The sequence below is a fragment of the Triticum urartu genome, chromosome 2 (genome assembly GCF_003073215.2).
Source record: "Triticum urartu cultivar G1812 chromosome 2, Tu2.1, whole genome shotgun sequence".
Taxonomy (NCBI): Eukaryota; Viridiplantae; Streptophyta; class Magnoliopsida; order Poales; family Poaceae; genus Triticum; species Triticum urartu.
In genome coordinates this window covers 587,523,188-587,545,349 of record NC_053023.1, presented here as the reverse complement: position 1 = coordinate 587,545,349, position 22,162 = coordinate 587,523,188, and the positions used below count along the sequence as shown (strand labels likewise).

Genomic DNA, 22,162 nt, shown 5'->3' with positions numbered 1-22,162 from the left:
GCACTGTGTTTAATGAAAAGTTGTTTTTAGCTCAGGTAAAGTTATAAGTAGCAAGTCGTCCATTGCCAAAAAAAGAAGCAAGTCATACATGCTCACGCGAGAACAGTAGCTGTTGAAGAGAGAAAAGAAAGGCGACCTCGCCTTCCCTCGCGAAGCGCTTCTTCCGCTGCCACCTTCCGGCGGCTCTCGTTCGCCGATGACCTCGGTCGTCGGTGGTGAGGGGGGTCGCCGGATCCACGCGTGTGGATAGGTTTAGGCCAAAGTTGCTTATTTTTTAGGTTGTTCATCATCTTGGCTTCGGCGAAGGCGATGGCGGCGCTAAATAAAGTTTCTTCGGTTCCTACTCCGAAAAGGCAATCGGTCCTATGGTTGGGGATGGATTTGGAATCCAATCTGTTCAAGCAAGGAATGTGCAGCGGCAACTGCATCCTCTTGGTGGACCTGTGTCCTCGGGCTTCATCGTTACGGCGGCGTTTGCTCCAGCGCCGGCGCAGAGTTCGGGAGGTACGTACTCAAGGAGCGGATGCAGATTGTGGTCTGCATCGACGGCATCTGGAAGATGGTGGATCGTGTGCTGGGTTCGTGATACGTGGATGGCAGGTATGGTGTCCTCCTCCGACATCTTAGTCATGTGTGGTTGTCAGATCTGGAGTTTGATGGCATGACTGGGGTGTTGCCCTGGTCTGATTCTTTCAACGGGAATGATTTCGCCTTTGGCAAGCCACCTTGGAGGTCCGCAAAATTGCATATCAGCAATGGAGCCGCGTCGAGCTCGGGTGTGGAGGTGATTCGTCATTATTTCCTTTGGTGATTGTTGTGCTGCCAGAGACAGGTGACGGGCGTCGGTGTCAAGCTCAGAGATTTCTTCAGTCTTGTTTACAGTTTTACTTCTTGGCTGGCGTTCCATTGTGCAAAGGCTAGCGTTCTGCTAGTGGTTCAATTTTGTCAGGTTGGTATGTATGTGGCTTGTACAATGTTCTTTATGATATAAATGAGGCACGTATTACCATGCAAAAAAAGGACAAAAGCTGCTTCAAATACAGCGGTGGGGTGGCTGCTGCGTACTAGGTCAGATGCGCTGCAAGCCGAGATGACGATGTCGCGAGGGGTGGTCCGGCTGTTGGGGATGTAGTGTGAGGGCGCGAGCCCGACTACTTCGACGACGACAACAATGCTACCAGGCATGCTGTGACAGAAGCCCGACTACTTCGACAGCGGCGACGATGCTACGAGGCATGCTGCGACGAGCCCGGTCGCTTCGGCGGCAGTGGCGATGCTACGAGGCATGCTTGGACGGAAGCCCGACCGATTCGACGACGACGACGAAGCTATGAGGCGTGCTGTGACGGAAGCCTGGCCGCTTTGACAGCGTCGGTGGCGATGCTACGAGCGTGCTGCGACGGAGGCCCGGCCGCATCAATGATGTTGCAACGACATGCTTCGACAGCCGTGGCGATTGCGCGGTGATGCTGCGGCAGCAACTCGGCTGATTCGACAATGTTGCAATGACATGCTTTAACGTAAACCTGGGCATGGACAACCCGGCCTGGTAGCCCGACCCGACCCCGGCCCGAAAAACCCAGGTCGGGCCGGGCCGGGTTCAGGCTTGGAAAACAGAGCATGTCTAATTTTCGGGCCGGGCTCGCGCTCTAAAATTAACCCGAACGAAAGCCCGGCCCGGCCCGAGCATTTGCTGCAAAGAGGCTGAGAAGCAGCGATCCGGCCCAACAGGCTGGCCTTCTAGCCCACAAACTACCTAACCAGCTACCCCTAATGCCTACCCCCCTCCCCCCCGCTCGCTCCCGCACCCGCACACACACCCCGAGTCCCCGACCAGTCCACCCTCCTCGATCCCCCTCGACTGGCGGCGGCGACGCAAGTCCTGGCTCCTGCTATGGCGAGGCCCCGGCGCTGCTGTACCTCGTCGGCCTGATGAGCGGCGGCTGCGGCTGTAGCCCCGACCAGTCCACCGTCCTCGAGACCCCAAGTCCCCAACCCACCCTGTCTCGATCCGTCGACCGGCAGCGGTGTTGCAGCTCTGGCACTGCAATGGCGCGGCCCCGGCGGTCCTTTCCCTCCTCGACCTGATCCTCCTCTAGGGCCATGCATCGGCGACGCTTCCTCCCCATCACACGGTGGTGCTCCCTCCCCATCAGAAGGCGGCGCTCCCTCCCCATCTGACGGCGGTGCGCCCTCCCCATCCGACGCCGGCGACCGGCAGGTATGACCTTCTGTCCTCCTCTCTCTGTTAGTATGTTTATTGTTCCATTTAGGATGTTTTTTGCTGCGTAGTAGATTAATATTTGTGCTACTTTGTTTCTCTTGTGTGTTGTATTTTGTGGTAGGCATGACTAGTTTGTGGAGTCTAAGTGATGAAGTTCATGAAGAGGAAGAGGAGGATTATAATCCCAGTGTTGAACAGGACAATGCTGCCACAAGTGCAAGGTTGGACCAGATCGTTGTGCCTGATCCTACTCGTCGTCGTGCTGCCCCATCAGCTACTGCTACGGCGACACCTCGCAGCAAGCGTACAAGGTTGAACCAAGAGGGACATGGACATGAAGCAAGTCAGCCGCCATCGCCACCGGCACCGCCAGGACCAAAGGTTACTACTGCTCCAAAATTAAGGTCAAAAGCATGGAAAAAGTTCACTAGGATTGAACAACCTAATCCTGATGAAGTAATGGCAGAGTGCAATATTTGTCATACTATACTTAGAGCGCCCTTGAAGAATGGAACATCTATTTTGTTAAGGCATACTGCTCAAGTGCATCCACATAATACAAATGAAGTGAATAGCTATTTTCTAGAAACTGAAAAGAACGCGGATGGCTCACATTCAGTTAGGAACACAAAGTGACATGGAAACTATTAGAGCTGCAATCTCTATGTTCCTAGTTGGAGGTTCACATGCATTTAGTGTGATAGAAGAAGTGGGGTTCAAAAAAATGATTGGTGTTGCTTGTCCTCAGTTTAAGACTGTTAGTCGGTACACAATTAGAAGGGATATCATGGCAATGTTTGAAAGAGTGAGGACTGAATTGAGAGAAATTATCAGCAACAGCCCTGGTAGAGTTAGCTTCACCACGAACAATTGGAAATCAGATGTGACAAAGTTTAGTTATATTTGTATTACTTGTCATTACGTTGATGATGCTTGGAGACTGAACAAAAGGATAATATGGTTTAAAAAGTTGAATGCACCTTATGATGGGGCTACAGTTGCTGATGAAGTCCATTTATGTTTTCGTGAGTGGAAGGTTGACACCAAAATAATGTGCATGACTCTTGATAATGCTGCATACAATGATTTAATGATCAACACTTTGAGAACTACATTGCTGCCTAAAGGTGTGTTACCATTGTTTGGAACTTTCTTTCAAGTCCGATGTTGTGCACACATTTTAAATCTGATTGTCCAAGCTGGTCTGAAACTTATTGATAAATCTGCTGACAAGATTAGAGAGGGCATTCAATATATCAAAATTTCTAGCAATCATATTCACAAGTTCTATGAAACTTAGTGAACTATGTTGTGGACTTATTGAACCCTGTTGCGGACTTGTCAAACTATGTTGCTTGTGTCTTTGGACTTGAGAAATATGCTGCTGTTATGTAATATTGTAATGAATGGATTACATGTATATGTATATGCTGTTGTTTTGTGAAATGCAGCTGTTTTGTGAAATATGTATATGCTGCTGTTTTGTGAAATATGATGCTGTAGTATATACCATGCTACTGTTTATAATGCTATTGTTTGCCGAAATATGTTGTTTCTGTAACTTGTTGTACATCAGGAGTTTTCGGGCTTCGGGTCGGGCTATGGGCTTCAGGCTTTTCAGCCAGGCCAGGCTCGGGCTTGTAAACGTGAATTTTTGTCGGGCTTTTCTCAGGCTCAGGCTTTACATTTTAGCACCGGGCTTTCTAGAGCCCGGCCCGGCCCGAAACCGGCCCGGCCCGAGAGATGCCCGGGTTTACTTTAACGCCCGTGGTATGCTTCAATAATGCTACGACGGCAAGATGTTTGCTTCAATAATGTTGCAATGGTTGTGGCGGGTGCTTCGACAGGCGAGGCGATGCTACGACGGCAACGCCGCTACTTTGATGATGTTGTGACAACGTGCTCCGACGGCTGCGAAGATGTTACGACGAACCGCAATGGCGGCATGTTTCAAACGGTCACGGTGATGCTGCGACGATGTGCTTGGATGATCATGGCAATGCTCCAACGAAGGCCCAACTCCTTCAATGATGTTGCGACGGCGTTCTTTCCTGTCGTGGTAGTGTTGCAATGATGGCACGGCTGTTTCTACGGCTTCGACCACCGCGGCGGCGACGGCGATGGTAGAGGCGTCAAGGATGCTACTCTAAGCATTGCTATATCCAAGCAAAACAGGACTCCATAAGCTTGTGTTGAGATTATCTGCAGCATTGCAGCATCACGTACATGTGTAGGTACGTGCTAAGCACTACTAGTGAAGTACGTATATATAGAAGTGAAAGGAGCACTCAGCTTCAGGAGCCGCGATGGGTAGCGTAACTTCACGTAGTGACACCGAGACGCTCCGCACCACACGATCGCGTGCGTGCGATCGCACGGCGCCGGACGCGGCTGACGAAGCCAAGACTTCATCCGACTGTTTTTAATTGATTTCCTATGGAAATCGGATCCTAGTACGTGAAGTAGTCTCGATTAGGACGTGGGATGTGACTTGTATTCCAATCGTATAGTGGGCTCCTAATGCGAAACGGGATTCCTTCCCTGAGACGAGCTGGGTCACGTCGTTCGGATCAATATAAAGCAGCGACGGTCGCGACGGGAGTTGCACGCGCAACTAGTTAGGCATAGACATAATCGTGTCTGATTGATCGTGCGGAAGATGAGCAGTCATACGCTCTCGCTGCTGCTGGTGACGTTGATGGCACTGCTGGCGTTGACGACGGCAGCGGAGTACAATGTGGTGGACTATGGCGCGAGGCCCGATGGCGGGGCGGACTCGGCGGGGGCGTTCCTAGCCGCGTGGGGTGTGGCGTGCAACGACACGGGGCGCTCCGGCTCCCGGCCGGTGCTGCGTGTGCCGGCGGGCAGGTTCCTGCTTAGCCAGGCCTATTTCAAGGGGCCTTGCCGGAGCGCCGGCGTGGTCGTGGCCATTGACAAAAACGGCACCGTCTTTGCGCCGCCGGCAGTGGACAGCAGGGCGTGGATCATGTTCCACCAGGTCGATGGTCTAGCGATCCACGGCGGAACGCTAGACGGGAAGGGGCAGGAGTATTGGGCGTGCAAGAAGGTCAGCAATTGCACCGGGCAAGGCCCCACGGTGAGTGATGACACGAACTTCTTGGTTTTTCTTTTTTGCAATGTGGTTGGGTTCAATTTCCTTGTGACGGGCGTTGGCCATACGTACGTACGATTGCAGACGCTCGACATTAGCCAGTCCAAGGGCGTGAGTGTGAAGCAGCTGACACTGCTCAACAGCAAGGTATTCCACATGGCCATCTTCGACTGCGCCGGCGTGACGGTCCAAGGCATCCGGATCATCGCACCGGCCAACAGCCCCAACACCGACGGCATCCACGTCAGCCACTCCCGCCATGTGAGCATCCTCAACACCACCATCGGCACCGGCGACGATTGTGTCTCCATAGGGCCTGGCACCTCCAACGTGCTCATCAGGGACATCGAGTGCGGTCCGGGCCACGGAATCAGGTGCCACCTTCAGTTGCTAGTTCATCATCCATTATTGTGTTTGCTTGTGGTTTGCGCAACGTAATAGCATTGGTTTTGTGTATTCATTGGATGGACGATCACAGCATTGGGAGTCTAGGGTGGCAGGACGGTGAGGAGGGGGTGAGGAACGTGACGCTGGAGATGGCGGTGCTGACGGGCACGACCAACGGCCTGCGGATCAAGACGTGGGCGATGCCCAACTCCGGCTCCGTCACAAACGTCTCCTTCTCACGGGTCACCATGAACCGTGTGGCCAACCCCATCCTCGTCGACCAGAACTACTGTCCCCGCAAGGTCGACTGCCCAGGCAATGTACGTCTCCTTCCCTACATGCATGCAACTACTACACGTGAACCAACCCATCGATCGACTATATCATGAGCTGTGTTGTTGTGTGTGCCTGCAGAGCTCGGGGGTGCAGATCAGCAACATATCATACACGGACATCGAGGGCACATCGGCGACGCCCGTTGCAGTGAAGTTCAACTGCAGCAGCACCAACCCCTGCAGCGGGATCAAGCTCAGGAACATTAGGCTGACGTACAAGCACAAGCGGCCGGCGCAGGCCAAGTGCGGAAATGCCGGCGGGTCCACGTCTGGAGAGGTCAGACCGCCGAGCTGCTTCTGACGATCGGAGTTCGCCGTCGGGCCGGAGAAGCGCGAGCATCTTCTTGATTCGATGGTTTCTGTAAATACTTCTCTTGCACAGTTGCGTAAGATCAAAAAGAAAAAAAAACATGGTAGTGTGATCATTGCTTGGAGGATCTCAAAGCGACCCTTATATGTAGTCCAGGGTAGTAGTTTTAGCAGATTTGCTAATTCTCAATTGATTGAGACATAGTTAAACCACAATCAACGTCATAAATTTTGGGTGGTTGTTCTTGTAATTTTTTTTAGATTTTTTATTTTTTTTTTGAGATGGCTAATCTTCGTGTAAAATCTGATGGTTATAACTTGTGAGTGTATAGGTTTACGGGAGTCTGGATGTCCGTCTAACTAATCCGTGTTGTGTCGTTTGGCGGAAAGCGGCTTGATAAATTTTAGAATCAAGTGGCCTCACTTCTCTCCCCATTTATAACTCACCAAGAGCAGAAATATTTAACTCTCTTTTCCCGAGCTTGAGAGAGGCCTATGTCATCTTTGCCAACAGCCTCCTCAACTTGCTATCTATGTCAAACAACCGTTATCTTTAGCCTATAACATGCATATGTGTTGTTTTGTATGTTAGAACGATCAAAATGGCTTCTAACCGGCGAAATGAGAGTTCATATTATCACATAACTTGATTGAGATTTAACTTATTGAATTAGTAGATCTGTTGAAATAAACGAATGCAACCCGAGCGAGTGGCATGGAAAAATTAATTAGGCTTAGTTTAGCAGGGTATTTTCAAAACCGTAGTAATAGTAATCTAAAACATTAGGGTTAGTTTGGGTGAACGGTATATTTAAAACCGTGATAATGCACGAATACTTTCAGTCTGTGAAAACTAGTATGCTTTAGAAGAAAAAACCTCTTTCTAAGATTGGTCTAAAAGATGGATAATGGCAAGTGAGAGACCGAGAGTGCATGTGTATTGTAGTGGCATTTTACAAGCCTGAGTTTTTGTACTGATATATTATTCATCAAGTGCCAAAATTTTAGTGGCCCGCCAAAATATTGATTTCATGCATATGGTGCACTCAAGTTCATAACAGAACCAGTAACTCCAGGATGTGCACCACGCAATAGCAAAGGGAGCACATGAAGTAGCCTTATTTGAGATTAACAAAAACCAAACTTAGATATAAAAACGATCTATTTCACATGTGGCAATATATATAGCTGGCTGCCATGCAATACTAGTCGGTCATGCATGTCGTTTGACTAGAGTTTCTTCGGATTGATAGATTTTCGTTTCTTGCTACCTTGATCAATCGGCGCGGACTTGACGTTGGTGGTAGCCGAGGCTGCAGGAGAAGGAGGAGGAGGAGGAGGAAGAGGAGGACTAGTAGGGGCGGCAGCAGGAGGGGGAGGAGGAGGAACGTGTTTGTCAATGTGGATGGTGAGGGGGACAATGTCGCCAGACAGATACGCTTTCGGCACCGACAGGGACGTAAACTCGTCCGGCCATGGCGTGCCAGCGGGCAGGGAGCTGCTTTTCATGACCAGTAACTCGAACGTCACCCTCGCGCCACTGCCGGTGTGCTCCACGGCGAGCTTGGACGAGAACTGCGGCGCGCCCGGTGCGTCACCGTCCGCCCTGACGCACACCAGCGACACCGCGGAGTCCTTGTCGCGCTCGGCCAAGACCACGAGGAACACGCTCCGATGCCGGTTGGCGGTTGGCCATGTCGTCCTGGTCGATGAGGACCTGCCAGCGCCGTGTCAGTGGCAGGCTTGTTGGCACAGGCCCCTGTACGTTGCTCTTTAGACGAGTTCTTTCTGTCGAGAGCACTTTCGTTTGTCGAGTTGGCCGAGTACTTTCTGTCGGGGATATACCCCCCGGCGTAAACCGGCCGGAAGTGTAACCCGGCCGGATTTGGCGGTTTATTGAAAGACCCCGCTGACACTTGACGGTTTACTAGCGACCCGTCCTGACCTGGCGGTTTACAGGCCACCCGTCTGGTCATTATGACTCACTGGTGACTCGGCGGGCGGGTCAGACGGATGACAAGCCCAAGGCCCAGAAGGCCGGCTCATGTTATGGTGGGCCGGTTTAAGAGGAAAGGCGTGAGGAATATTTGTCTTACAAGGAGTTCAGACCTGGACTTGTATCCGGTTTGTATTAAAGATAGACTAGTGCTAATTCTAATAGGACTCCACATGTAACCCGCCCTTCAACATATATAAAGAGGGGTAGGGTTCCCCAAAGAGGGACAAGCTACAAGCAAGAAGAAACAATCTTAGGGCTAGTCACAAAGAGGAGAGCCGGTTTACGGCGACTCCCTCGTGATGATAATGAGACCTAACCACAAACAGCATGTAGGGCTATTATCGGATGATGTTTCCTGAGGCCCGAAGCTGTCTAAACCCTTGTCTTGTGTGTTGATTCGCCCTGCGTCTCTCGTTCCATTCAATCCCTCTCAAACTACCGCATAGATGCGTTGGCCTCACGACTAAGTCCTTACATTAGGACATCTGCCGTGATAATTTCACGACACTTTCCGACCGTACACAAACTGTACGTAGCACAAGTCGCCGAGAACACACGTAGCGATTTATGGCAACAAGTGCTTGCGTGTCGCACCTGTGTTTTATTTCCTTTTGATCTAGACGGAGGAATTCTCCATCATCGGCATCGGTGCTCCCGCTGCCACCGTCACGATCTCCTTACCTGTGTTCGACATGATCCTTTGAGTGTTTTTCGAAAATCATGACCGATCAAACCAAGCTCTGAATACCAAATGTTGGCTACAGGCCTGACTCGACGAGTACTTTCCGTCGAGACGACTTCGTACGCAGCAGCCGCTAGCGACACTAGCCAGCCAATTGTCCGTCAGATGAGATGCGTACGTAAACAAGGAGCAAGCAGGCAGACTAGCTGGTAGATGGATTCCTCACGTACGTAGCTAGGTAACTAGTACACGCACAAACCAAACAACCAGCCGCCGGCGCCTTCGATCGTAACTAGCACAACTCGCGGAGACACACGAACACGCACGCGATATTATGGCCACGGGAGCGTGTCGCTCCCGTTTGATTGCTTTGTATTGATCTGAGTTCCAGATTACAGGGGTATCTGTACGTATATATAGTAGCTAACCAAAAGTTACTACTAATCCTATACCTACACGGCTACGTAGTGACGGTTCAAGTCCGAGCCGGACTGGACAACCTGGTTAATTCCAACAAGGCTGAGCCTCCCCGTCTGGCCGTAGCGCATGAGGATGACTTGGCGGGAGTGGTTCGTGGAGATGTGGTCGAGGAGCATCTCCCGGGAGCCTGAGAAGTCGCAGCCGCCGCCGCCCGAAGGCCCGTCGCGCTCAGGGGTAGCAGGGCGCGTGCTGGCACGCGCAGCGGTGGTCCACGGAGTCGTGGTAGACGACGAGCCCCGCCTCGCAGCCGAACTTGACGTAGTCGCACATCAGCTTGACGGCGCCAGCGTAGGCGTCTGCCAGGCGGCAGTGGGCGGCAACGCGGCCGCAGTCCTCGCCGTGCGCGCCGTGGCAGGACGAGCACATCAGATGCCCGTCGTCGCACTGCAATTTATTATACTAATATGTAACGATCAAGACCAACAGTCGTTCCGATGGCAAGGGGTAATAATCACCATGACTCTAATCGATCTGTAAATAAGCTACTCGATCTAAGATTCAAGTTGATAATCAGTAGTGTACCGCGAAGATAGGCGGTTTGAGGGGAGGTGGCAGGCATGGCAGTCCAAGAGCTCCGGTGCCCTGCACTTTTCGAAGATGAGGAAGGGCGGCACGTCGAGGGCAGGCTGTCGCTGCGGCTTGACTTCTACGGGAACCACGGCCAGAGCTCTGTCTCCTCCACCGCCACCGTCGCCGCTGCTGCCATGAGCCATTTCTCCTCTGACTTAGCTTGCTTGACAGGGTCAAAGATCGCACGCATAAATGATTCTTGAGACTGATATAGTGGCGAGGCCGAGTGGAGAACCCAACAGCCGTACGTCCGCTCCACATTGACATTGACATATTCAACAGGTACAAGCCTCTGATGCTATACTGTGACAACAAAGCTGCTATTGACATTGCTAATAGCCCTGTTCAGCATAATCGAACCAAGCACATAGAGATTGATCGTCACTTCATCAAGGAGAAGCTTGATAGGGGAGTTGTTTGCCTTCCATACGTAACTTCAGCAAGTCAAGTAGCGGATGTTCGTAGCAAAGGACTCCCAGAAAAAACATCTTCCATGTTTTGTAGCAAGATGGGTCTGTAGGATATATTTTCCCCATCTTGAGGGGAAGTGTTGGTGTATGAATACTGTAATTAGGTGACTTCTTAGGGACTAAAATGTAAATTGTATAAACAAATATAAATGAGTACAGAGAGAAGGGATCGATGTGGAACGATCCAGAGTTTCCCCAAATCCTCTTCATGCTCCCTCAAATCCCTAGCTCAAATCACTCAAATCTCATATGATTTCCAACAGTAGGGAACAACCAGCATGTATGACGGGAGGATTCTAACGGCGATAGAGACGCAGTACACCATGGGCCTGAGCTTCCATGGGATTCACGACGGAATTGGTAGGCTACTCCAGGAACACCCCTTGAGGTGCTGGAGGCCCCCCTTGAGAAGGTTATCCAAGAAGAAGAAAAACCGCATCATGAGATCTTGGACCATCTGGTTTTAGTTTGCAAGTTACTGGACTAGACCAATCCCATCATGCAAGTTTGTGTCCCCATAGTGTAACCTCTTAAAAAGGATCAAAGTATGATGTCCGTTCTACAATAAGTTGATAGTTGAGCTCCTATCCTTTTAGGATAACATAAATGAACCAGGTCATTAAAATAGACCATACAAGATAGAGATATACGAGTTAGAGTGCTCGGCCCCCGTGTTGCCTAACCCATGCGACGTGGGCGGGAGCCCCTGATACGTCTCCAACGTGTCTATAATTTTTGATTGCTCCATGCTATATTATCTACTGTTTTGGGCAAAATTGGGCTTTATTATCCACTTTTATATTATTTTTGGGACTAACCTATTAACCGGAGGCCCAGCCCAGATTTGCTGTTTTTTGCCTATTTCAGTGTTTCGAAGAAAAGGAATATCAAACGGAGTCGAAACAGAATGAAATCAACTGGAGAAGTTATTTTTGAAAGGAAAGCTACCGAATGGACTTGGACCCCACGTCAGGAGATAAGGGAGGTGCTCACGAGGGGGGGCCCCCCTAGGGCGCGCCCCCTGCCTCGTGGGCCCCCCAAAGCTCCACCGACGTACTTCCTGCACCCATATATACCTACGTACCCTAAAACTTCCAGAACAGAGATTAGATCGGGAGTTCCGCCGCCGCAAGCCTCTGTAGCCACCAAAAGTCAATCGGGACCCTGTTCCGGCACCCTGCCGGAGGGGGGAACCCTCACCGGTGGCCATCTTCATCATCCCGGCGCTCTCCTTGACGAGGAGGGAGTAGTTCACCCTCGGGGCTGAGGGTATGTATCGGTAGCTATGTGTTTGATCTCTCTCTCTCATGTTCTTGATTTGGCACGATCTTGATGTATCGCGAGCTTTGCTATTATAGTTGGATCTTATGTTTCTTCTCCCCCTCTACTCTCTTGTAATGGATTGAGTTTTCCCTTTGAAGTTATCTTATCGGATTGAGTCTTTGAAGATTTGAGAACACTTGATGTATGTCTTGCCGTGCGTATCTGTGGTGACAATGGGATATCACGTGATTCACTTGATGTATGTTTTGGTGATCAACTTGCGGGTTCCGCCCATGAACCTATGCATAGGGGTTGGCACACGTTTTCGTCGTGATTCTCCGGTAGAAACTTTGGGGCACTCTTTGAGGTTCTATGTGTTGGTTTGAGTAGATGAATTGAGATTGTGTGATGCATATCGTATAATCATGCCCACGGATACTTGAGGTGACATTGGAGTATCTAGGTTACATTAGGGTTTTGGTTGATTTGTGTCTTAAGGTGTTATTCTAGTACGAACTCTAGGGCTGTTTGTGACACTTATAGGAATAGCCCAGCGGATTGATTGAAAAGAATAACTTTGAGGTGGTTTCATACCCTACCACAATCTCTTCGTTTGTTCTCCGCTATTAGTGACTTTAGAGTGACTCTTTGTTGCATGTTGAGGGATAGTTATATGATTAAATTATGTTATTATTGTTGAGAGAACTTGCACTGGTGAAAGTATGAACCTTAGGCCTTGTTTCTTATCATTGCAATACCGTTTATGCTCACTTTTACCACTTGTTACCTTGTTGTTTTTATATTTTCAGTTTACAAAAAATCTATATCTACCATCCATATTGTACTTGTATCACCATCTCTTCGCCGAACTAGTGCACATATACATTTTACCATTGTATTGGGTGTGCTGGGGACACAAGAGACTCTGTGCTATTTGGTTGCAGGGTTGTTTAAGAGAGACCATCTTCATCCTACGCCTCCCAGGGATTGATAAACCTTAGTTCATCCACTTGAGGGAAATTTGCTGCTGTCCTACAAACCTCGGCACTTGGAGGCCCAACAACGCTTACAAGAAGAAGGTTGCGTAGTAGACATCAGCCCCCTCCCCCATCACGCCGCCATCGGCCACCCCTCCTCCAGCTACTCCCCTCGTCGCCGCCGAAGGCCACCACCGAGTGAAGCTCACATAGTGGAGGCGGCGGGTGAAGGGGGGTCTCCCCTGCTGCGCGGCTCTCCTCGTGTGGGCCTTGTGGCTGGCGGCCTGCCTCTCGGTGGTCCGTTAGCGCCTCTTCCAGTGGCCAACGACGTGTCTCCTCAAGGCGGACCCAGTGGCTCTGCTCCGTCTCACGCTCTTGGTGGTGCCGCTCCCTGTGTCTTCTTCTGGTTGCGGATTTGGCATCGCCGCCATGGTTCCTTCCGGTCGTCGTCTCCGGCAGTGCCAGGTGCGGCTTGTTGCCCCATCCACTACCGGAATCGCACCTTATGCCGACGGCCAGGGCCGTCGGCATAGGCCTGAGTCCCGTCGGGATAGGCCTATGCCGACGGCCCCCGTCGGCATAGGGTCGTCGGCAACATATGCGTCGGCACAGCCAGGGAGGCCGTCGGCACAGAAAAGCCGTCGGCATATATGATACGCCAACGGGGGCCGTACATCTATGCCGACGGCCCCGGCCGTCGGCAATGATCACGCCTAACGGCGGCCGCCGTCAAGTCTGCCCAACCACTGGTCGCCACGTGGCACCCCTATGCCGACGACCTAGCCGTCGGCTTAGTCAAAAACTATGCCGACGGCTAGACCGTCGGCATAGGTGTGCCACGTGGCGACCAGCTGCTGCTTGTGGACCGGGGCTATGCCGACGGCTGGGCCGTCGGCATAGTTTGAAACTAAGCCGACGGCCAGGCCGTCGGCATAGTCCTTCATACAGAGCTCCTAGTAGCTGACACGTGGGCGCCTATGCCGACAGCCTAGCCGTCGGCTTAGTTTCAAACTATGCCGACGGCTAGGCCGTCGGCATAGGCGCCCATGTGTCAGCTACTGGGAGCTCACGCTAGCCCTATGCCGACGGCCTAGCCGTCGGCATAGTTTGCTTTTGCTTTTTTTTTCTTTTTTCTGTTTGTTTTCAGATCAATTCAATTCAAATAGCAGCACATATCAGCAGATATATATGATGGGATAGACATATAAAACACAACGGGATATCATCCGGCACCATCACAACAATATATGCATAAGCATCATCACACACAAGTCTCTAAATGAACATCATCACAACCAACATAAGCATAAGCATATAGAGAAGCACACAAGTCATCTAAATGATCATCACCACACACAAGTCATCTCAAGCATCATCACCACACAAGGATCATCGAGCACCGCGGAGGTCGTCACCGCCAAGACGGCCAAAGCCCAGGTCGTCACTGCTAGCGACAGCGCTACCGCCAAGACCGCCTCCACATCCTCCTCCGCCTCCGTGGATCGGAGTGGTCGGGCTCCGTGTCTCCGGAGTGCTGCGAAGACCACCGCCAACGGTAGATCCACCTGTTCCCTGCATGTTGAAAAGACATATGCACGGGATCTATGACTGTATTGAAAGGCATGACATGCTTTGGGTGAATAGATTGGGGATGAACTAACCGGCGAGGGGCCAGCGTTCTGTGCCACAAACTCCTCAAAGCTCATCAGCACTGGTTGTGCTGGAGGGCATTGTGCTGTAGGGAACTGAGGACACCTGCCGGCCGCCATATCCTGAAAAGCCTGCTGCATCTGGCTATCCCTCTGCACTTGGTGTTCATAAAGCCTCTGATGCCACACCATGGTCTCCTGGCGTGTGTACTCCATGTAGGCCTACGGTATGACATAATGGAACTCATAAAACTACTAAATGCGAAAAATGAAGTGAGAAATGAAGATAAGAGGGAAAATACTTACAGATTGTTGCTCCTGAAAGAGGGACTGTGTACTAGTCACTGGCTGGCTCGTGCGCTGGCTCAGGCTCAGGTCGATCCGATGAAGCTGTGTGTAGGAGATACTAGGAGTGATCACAGCATCGAGAACCGCGTCCCGACCGTGCTCCTTGGGCCCCATCCTCACCACCGCCATGTCGTCCAGAGGCGCCGCAATGGGGTCAGGTGTGTCAGGATGTAACTCCAGATACGCTTCGGAGTAGGCCTTCTTCCTCCCTGCGGTCTTCTTGCCGTAGTACTTGGGCTCGCCAGGCTTGGGGTCCTTCCGCGTATGGGCGATCTCCCACGCCTGCATGTGTGAGAGCGGCCGCTTCAGTTTCTCCTCCTGCACCACCAAACAGAGGTTAGTCATACATAAGAAAGTGATGGTAAATAGAAGAAGAAGAATGTTTAATGGGGTTAGTCATACATTAACTGCCTTGTGGAGATAGTGGTTTCGGTTTCCCTGAGCATGTACTCCCTCCGTCCCTCGGTTAGCCTTATTTTGGGTTCTCATAGCCGCCCAGGCTCCAGCCTCATCACACCAAAGATCCACCAATGCCGCCCAGGACTCATCTTTTCCATAACACCAATTTGGACACACCTACATAATAAAAGCATAATGGCATGTAGGTGTGTCCAAATTGGTGTTATGGAAGCATAAAGCATAAAGCATAATGTACCACAAGGTAATGAAAGCATAATGAAAGCATAATGAAAAATCTTTTATACTTACCGCCAAGAACTCGGGCCTCTCCAAGGTAATGCCCATCCTCCGCGCTTCTTCCTTGGTCATCTTCACACCAAGATAGTCGTGGTAGTATGTGGAGATGGCCACATAGCGCACCTCGTACTGCATCTGGCGGGCCTTCTTCTTGCATTGGCGCAGTACGATCTGGTCCGCTCTAGCCCTGTGCTCCGGAAGAACTCGATAGAATTTCTACAATCATGCATGAAACAAGAATGGGAGAAGCCATGAGTTAAATCATTCATGAAACTAGAATGGACTTGTGCTTCTGAAGAGAACTCACCCAGAAAGTAGTGATCACGGCCTTGGCATGGGTCTCATGGTCCGCGTGGCGGGCCGCTTCCCAGTGGTCCCAGCTCGTGGCCAAAACCCGACGGTCCGGCTGCCTGACTGGATCAGGACAGTACAACCCCGACCAATATAACTTCAGCAAGACGGTGATGAGGCCGTTGGGAATACGGACCCCTTTAGAATATATCCAGTTGCTGCAAAAGAATGAACTATTAGCATGTGACAAGAAAAATAAATAACAACCGGAATAAGCATGTGACAAGCAACATAATGAACCACTTACTCTTTTCCCGTGGGCTCAATGAGCCACTTCTGCTCCTCAGTAGTAGGAACCTGCTTTGGTAGCTTTGCGTTGCCACGCAGCCACCCCTTCGTGTCAACCCCCTTCCCGTCACCACCATCATCCTCGCCACCACCCTCCTCCTCGCCTGCCTCCCCCTCCCCAACCTCCTCCTCCTCCTCCTCCTCCTCGCCTGCCTCCTCCTCCACCTCCTCCTCCTCCTTCTCCACCACCACCTCCTCCTCCTCCTCCTCCTCCTCCCTAGAGTGTACCTCACTAGAGGAGGGTACCTCACTAGAGGAGGGCCTCGAAGACAACACCCCTAAGTCGGTGAGGGTGCGCTGTTTCTGGCCGCGACCCCCTGTAGTGGCTCTCCCCCCAGCACCTCGTCCTCTAGAGGCTCTCCCCCCGCCCCTCCTCCTCTAGGGGCACCTCTCCATCGACCTCCCTGTGAGGAGTCATCGTCAAGTAGCCGAGGGGGAGGATTACGTGCTCGACCACTCCGACTAGGCAGGCCGACGACCTTGCGTAGGAAACCCACGCCGTCGGCCTTCCCCTTGCCCATGTTCCACGAACCTGCATTGAAAAGAGAAAAAGCAATTAGTAAATTAATGAAATGAAGGAAAAGGCATGATAATAAACACATTAATAAAAATGCATAAAAAGGCATATTCCTAAACTATAGAAAAAAAATACTTGAAACGTACATCTGCTAGAACCCATATGAATCATCACTGTTGTAACCTCTTTGTCGGTCCGTCTCATCATCACTATCAATCATATCATCTTCGTTGTCCGACAGAGGTGGAGGCTCTTCCTCGTCGTCAGCGTCTTCGTTTAACTTTTCTAGCATAACTATGTCATTTTCATTGACAATGGTCTCACCATCATTCCGTGCATCGTCGATGTTTGGGTCCACATCATCATCACCCAATGGTCTAGCGTCATCGTTTCTAACCACATCATCATCATCATCAGGTTGCTCTTGATAGAACACTCCCTCGTATGTCATGGGGTTAATGTTGTAGTAATCGTCTTCATTCGGGTCTGGTAGCTTACCATGTGGCGACACCTTGAACACAACTTCCCAACCCTTTAGATACACTTTTTGGCATGGGTAAGGCAGATAATATACTTGTGTAGCTTGGGTAGCCGCAATGAAGAGATCGGCTCCGGCATAGACGGTTGATGGTTTAACTTCGACCAAACCAATGGAAGGCGTATGTTTTACCCCCTCCCGCGGATCGAACCATCGGCATTTGAACACAGGCAGACTTAGGGTCTCACGCCCCTGGCGGAATTTAACCTCGTATATATTTTGTACCCTTCCGTAGTAGTCTACTGAATTTTGACCGGGGGTGTACACTCCAGTATTTATAGTTTTGGGATCGGGGCGGCTGTTTTGGTGCTCCTCTGTATGGAAGCGATACCCATTCACATCATACTTTTTACATGTCATGACGGCAGGGTCAAAACCCATGGAAACCCATCTCAATTCATCATCCATAGATATGTTCGGATCTTTTCCCTACAAGTATAATGGAAATTGTTGCGTGCATTAGTTCGGTTAACTAATAAATGTTGAAGTAGGTATTTAATAGGGGAGTGTGGAAAATTACTTTGTCCATGAACCAAGCAACAAAATTTTTACGTCCAGGGTTTCCATGACGGAGAAGAGTAAGTGCCTCCGCCTCAGTAGGAGGATTCACTCCCGTCCATTCCTCTTGAACGAAATCACTAAAAAAAAGATAAGCGGTGTTAGACCGGGACTAAGTGAACATGAAACATGATGATGTGGAAGACATAAAGGAATGTGTAGTGGTATTACCTCATCCACACTTCCTCAACTTCCTTGATGTTGTGCAAGATATAGAACATGAGGTCCTCCCACTCTTGTCGTGGCATGTTATAAGATTTCGAGGCCCCAGCCCTCCCACCTTGCGCGTTGAATAGATCGAGTCTGGGTTGATACTTGGGCTCTTCTATATTGTATCGAGGCACCTTGTTATGCAGATGGGGAACGTGGTCTGGATAGTATGATGTCCTGAGGTCTGACACCTCCTCTAGGATAACTGCCTCAGCTATGGAAGCTTCAATCTTAGCTTTGTTTCCACATTTCCGTCGGAGATGCTTGTTCTGCCTCTCAGGGCCGTACTGCCAGCGATTTTGCACAGGGCCCCCCAACAATACCTCGTTCGCGAGGTGCAGAATGAGATGTGTCATCGGAGTAAAGAAGCCTGGCAGAAAGATCTTCTCTAGCTTGACTATCAACTCCGGTGCCTTCTTATGCAATTTTTCAATCACCTCTTTACTTACTTCTTTAGCACAGAGCGTGCAGAAGAAATGGCTAAGCTCGGCAAGCACTCGCCAGACATGCTCGGGGACATAGCCTCGAACCATCACCGGCATTATCCGCTCAATCCACACATGGTAGTCATGACTCTTCAGGCCGGTCACTTTGCCCGTTGAAAGATTGACTCCCTTACTTATATTCGATGCATAACCATCGATGAACTTCAAAATTTGTTTCAGCCAGATAAGTACTTCTTTTTTTTCTGGCGGTTTAAGGACAAAGTCAGCATCTGGCTTGAACCAGTTTTTTCGACCGCCTGTGGGAGGCTTCATGTTCAGGCGTGGTCTATCACAAATTCTCTGTTGATCGGCTCTAGCTTTTACGTTATCCTTCGTCTTATCAGGAATGTTGAGGATCGTGTAGAAAAGGGACTCTGCCACATTCTTTTCGGTGTGCATCACATCAATATTGTAAGGAAGTTTGAGGTCCTTGAAATAGGGAAGCTGCGAGAAGGGGGTAATGTGCGTTCAGTTGTGCGTCTCACCATATCCCTCGAAGCCTTTGGCTTTGGCTTTGGCTTTTCCTTTGACTTTAGGCTTGAGAGCTTTTAGCTGAGCAAGAACATCTGCCCCCGAAAATGTTGGAATCTCGGTTACTTCATGAACAACCCGGCCTTTCGTGAAGTTCTTCTTGTCTTCCCTGTCTGGATGGTCTGGAGGGAGGAACTGTCGATGCAGGTCAAAGGCTACATACTTGCCACCCTTACTCAGCCAAATCATTCGCAGAGCCTGCATGCACACTGGGCATGGCATCTTACCACTTATACACCATCCGCAGAATAGAGCATAGCCGGGAAAGTCATGCATGCAATAGTGCAACCAAACTTTCATCAAGAAATTTCTCTGCAGATCCCGGTCGTATGTCAACCTCGGAAAGTACCAAGAATGGTGCAAAGCATCCACAAGCGGCTGCATAAACACACCCAATTGCTTCCCCGGGTAGTCAGGCCCCGGAATGATGAGCGACAAGAACATGGTATTCCGTTGCATTAGGGCACCGGGAGGAGGATTGAGCGGAATTACAAACACAGGCCAGCAGCTGTATGGATTGGACGACATACCATATGGATTCAACCCATCACCTGATATGCCTATTCTGACATTCCCAGCCTCGGCTGCTTCCTCGGGGTATTCTTCATCGAATGACTTCCATGCTTCCCCTCCCGATGGATGTACAATTTTTTTTGGATTGTACCTTATACCTTCCTTGTGCCACTTCATCATTTTGGCAGACTCCTTCATGATGAAAAGGCGCTGCAGTCTTTTTATAAAATCAAGATATCGAAGAACCTTAACGGGGATGGTTAGCTGCTTTTTCTCACCATCCTCACCGACCACCTCAATGTACCGAGACGAACCGCACTTCCTACAGTACTTGTCATCCGCATACTCGTGCCTAAACAAAAGGCAATTCTTCGGGCAAACATCTATTTTCTCATAATCCATAGAGAGTTCCTTCATGATTTTCTTTGTATCGTACATGCTTTTCAGCAGTTCATGACCCTCAGGGAGGCTGTTAGCCCATACTCCCAGGAATGCTGCGAAGCATTTCTGGCTACAGCCGTACTCAGCCTTGACTGCAATCAGTTGCGAGATGGCATCCAGCTGAGATATTTTCGCACCCGCATAAAGAGGTTTCTTCGACGAGGCCAAGACCTCCAAGAAGGCCTTTGCGGTTGCCTCCGGCTCCTCTAGTTCATTCTCTGAAGGTGTCGCGTTTGCCGTTTCTGCAACAATGACATCATCTAGCATGTCCCTGGCCCCGTCGTCCTCATATCCATCGATGTGTTGTCGCATCACCTCCTCTCTACCACGGTCCTGCTCGGCTATGTTTATCGGCGGCATGTCAAAGTTTGGCATATATCCGTGCGTGCGAAGGTGCTCACTCATGTCCGTCTGATTTCTACGGTGACGTCTGGCACATCTCGCACAGGGGCATGGTGGGATAATTCTCATTGGACGACGGAATATCTCCTTCGAATACACATCGGTTTTCGCGATCCACTCTGATGTTACTCGATTCCGACGGATAAAACCACTGTACATCCACTGATTATCTGCCATCCTCTGCTTTTTTGCATCCCACACAACATAATTAAGAATTCACTTAAATTAATCACATCAAATTTTCAGTTTCTACCGTGTTTAATCCACCTACATCTCTAATAGGTAAAGATGGGTCCTAATCCCACCCGAGGATGTGTAGATTGAGTACGTTCTCCATTCTACCCCGTTCCGAGACAAAATTTCGGCAGCACCTCCCCGCTGTTCTCCAGATACACGTCTCGGCAAATAGCCGAGAGAATGTGCTCCGGAGAACAATGGGGAGGCGCCGCCGAAATCCTGTCTCGGAACGGGGTAGAACATGGAGAACATACCCAATCTACACATCCTCGGGCTGTCCGTGGAAAACGCTGGACAATCCAAAAGAGCTGCGGTGATAAATATGCAATTGAATGCATATTTATCCATGCAATCCTTTCGGACGGGAGACGCCTAGGTTACGTCAGTTGACTTGAGAATGAAATCTAGTGATATGAAAAAATGGAGGAGATGGACTTATAGCTCACCCTCGGCTGTAGAGGAAGTAGTCGAACAGCAGAGGGATGCTCAGGGGGACCAACGCGTCGTACAATGGTCACTCCGATGAAATGCGACACCACAAAGCCTGCAAATTCCATCGCGACAAAAAATTAGAACATCACAACTCATAGAACATCACAATATCATCATCATCGTCTAACAATCATCGAATCATAAAAAAACATCATCATCATCTAAAAATTATCGAAGCATAAAAAAACACCATCATCTATCCTCAACATCATCATCTACCAATCATCTATACCGAAAGAACAACTAAGATCATCACATCTTAGTAAAGTGTCAAACTTTTGTCTTCTATTTTTTAGCAAGATCATCATGAGTATCATTTTTTTAGCAAGATCATCACATCTTAGTAAGTCTCAAAATTTTGTCTTCAATTATTTTATCAAGATCATTATGAGTATCAAAAAATAACAAGATCATCACATCTCAGTCAAGTGTCAAATTTTGTCCAACATCCATCCATCCATTCATCTATCATTAACTTTACCAACATACATTCGTCAACATGACCTAACATTAAATATATGACAACAAAGTTTCTAAAAAAATTCACCGACATTACATCCATCCACCATCTATGATTCTAACAACATCCATGAATCCATCTAAGAAACATTTATCCATACATCCATCCACCTAAAAACTATCTATCCATCCATTCATCTAACTATCTATTTATCTAACTATCTATCCATGCATTCATCTAACTATCTATCCATCCATTCATCTAGCAGCACAGCAGCGGCAGGGGAGCAACGGCAGCAGCGGGGGGAGCGGCAGGATGACGGGGGAGCTCACCGAGGGGGTAGGGGACGTGGTGGCGGAGGTGGTGTCGGAGGGGCCGGCAACGGGTGGCGGAGCGTGGGCGGCTGGGGGCTCCCCGGTGCTCACCAGCAGCAGAGGAGGGCCGGGAAGGGGGCGTCGGACCGCCGGAGCCGTGGCCGCAGCCAGCTTACCACAAGCAGGAGGGTCGAGAAGGGGGCGAGGACGACGGGGCCAGTCCCGTGATGGGGCGGCCGGGAACGACCAGCGGCGATGCGGGGCGGGCGGGGACGGTTGGCGGCGGTGCGGGGCGAGAACAGCCGGCGGCAGTGCAGAGGGAGG

At 50.1% G+C, this 22,162-nt stretch overlaps 2 pseudogenes; one reads left to right on the top strand and one right to left on the bottom strand.

Annotated features, from left to right (window-relative positions):
* The first annotated feature begins 309 nt into the window (after nucleotides 1-309).
* On the top strand, nucleotides 310-6,359 carry LOC125533705 (annotated as a pseudogene).
* A 1,238-nt stretch (nucleotides 6,360-7,597) lies between these two features.
* Nucleotides 7,598-10,241, bottom strand: LOC125537387 (annotated as a pseudogene).
* Between the last annotated feature and the right edge of the window lie 11,921 nt (nucleotides 10,242-22,162).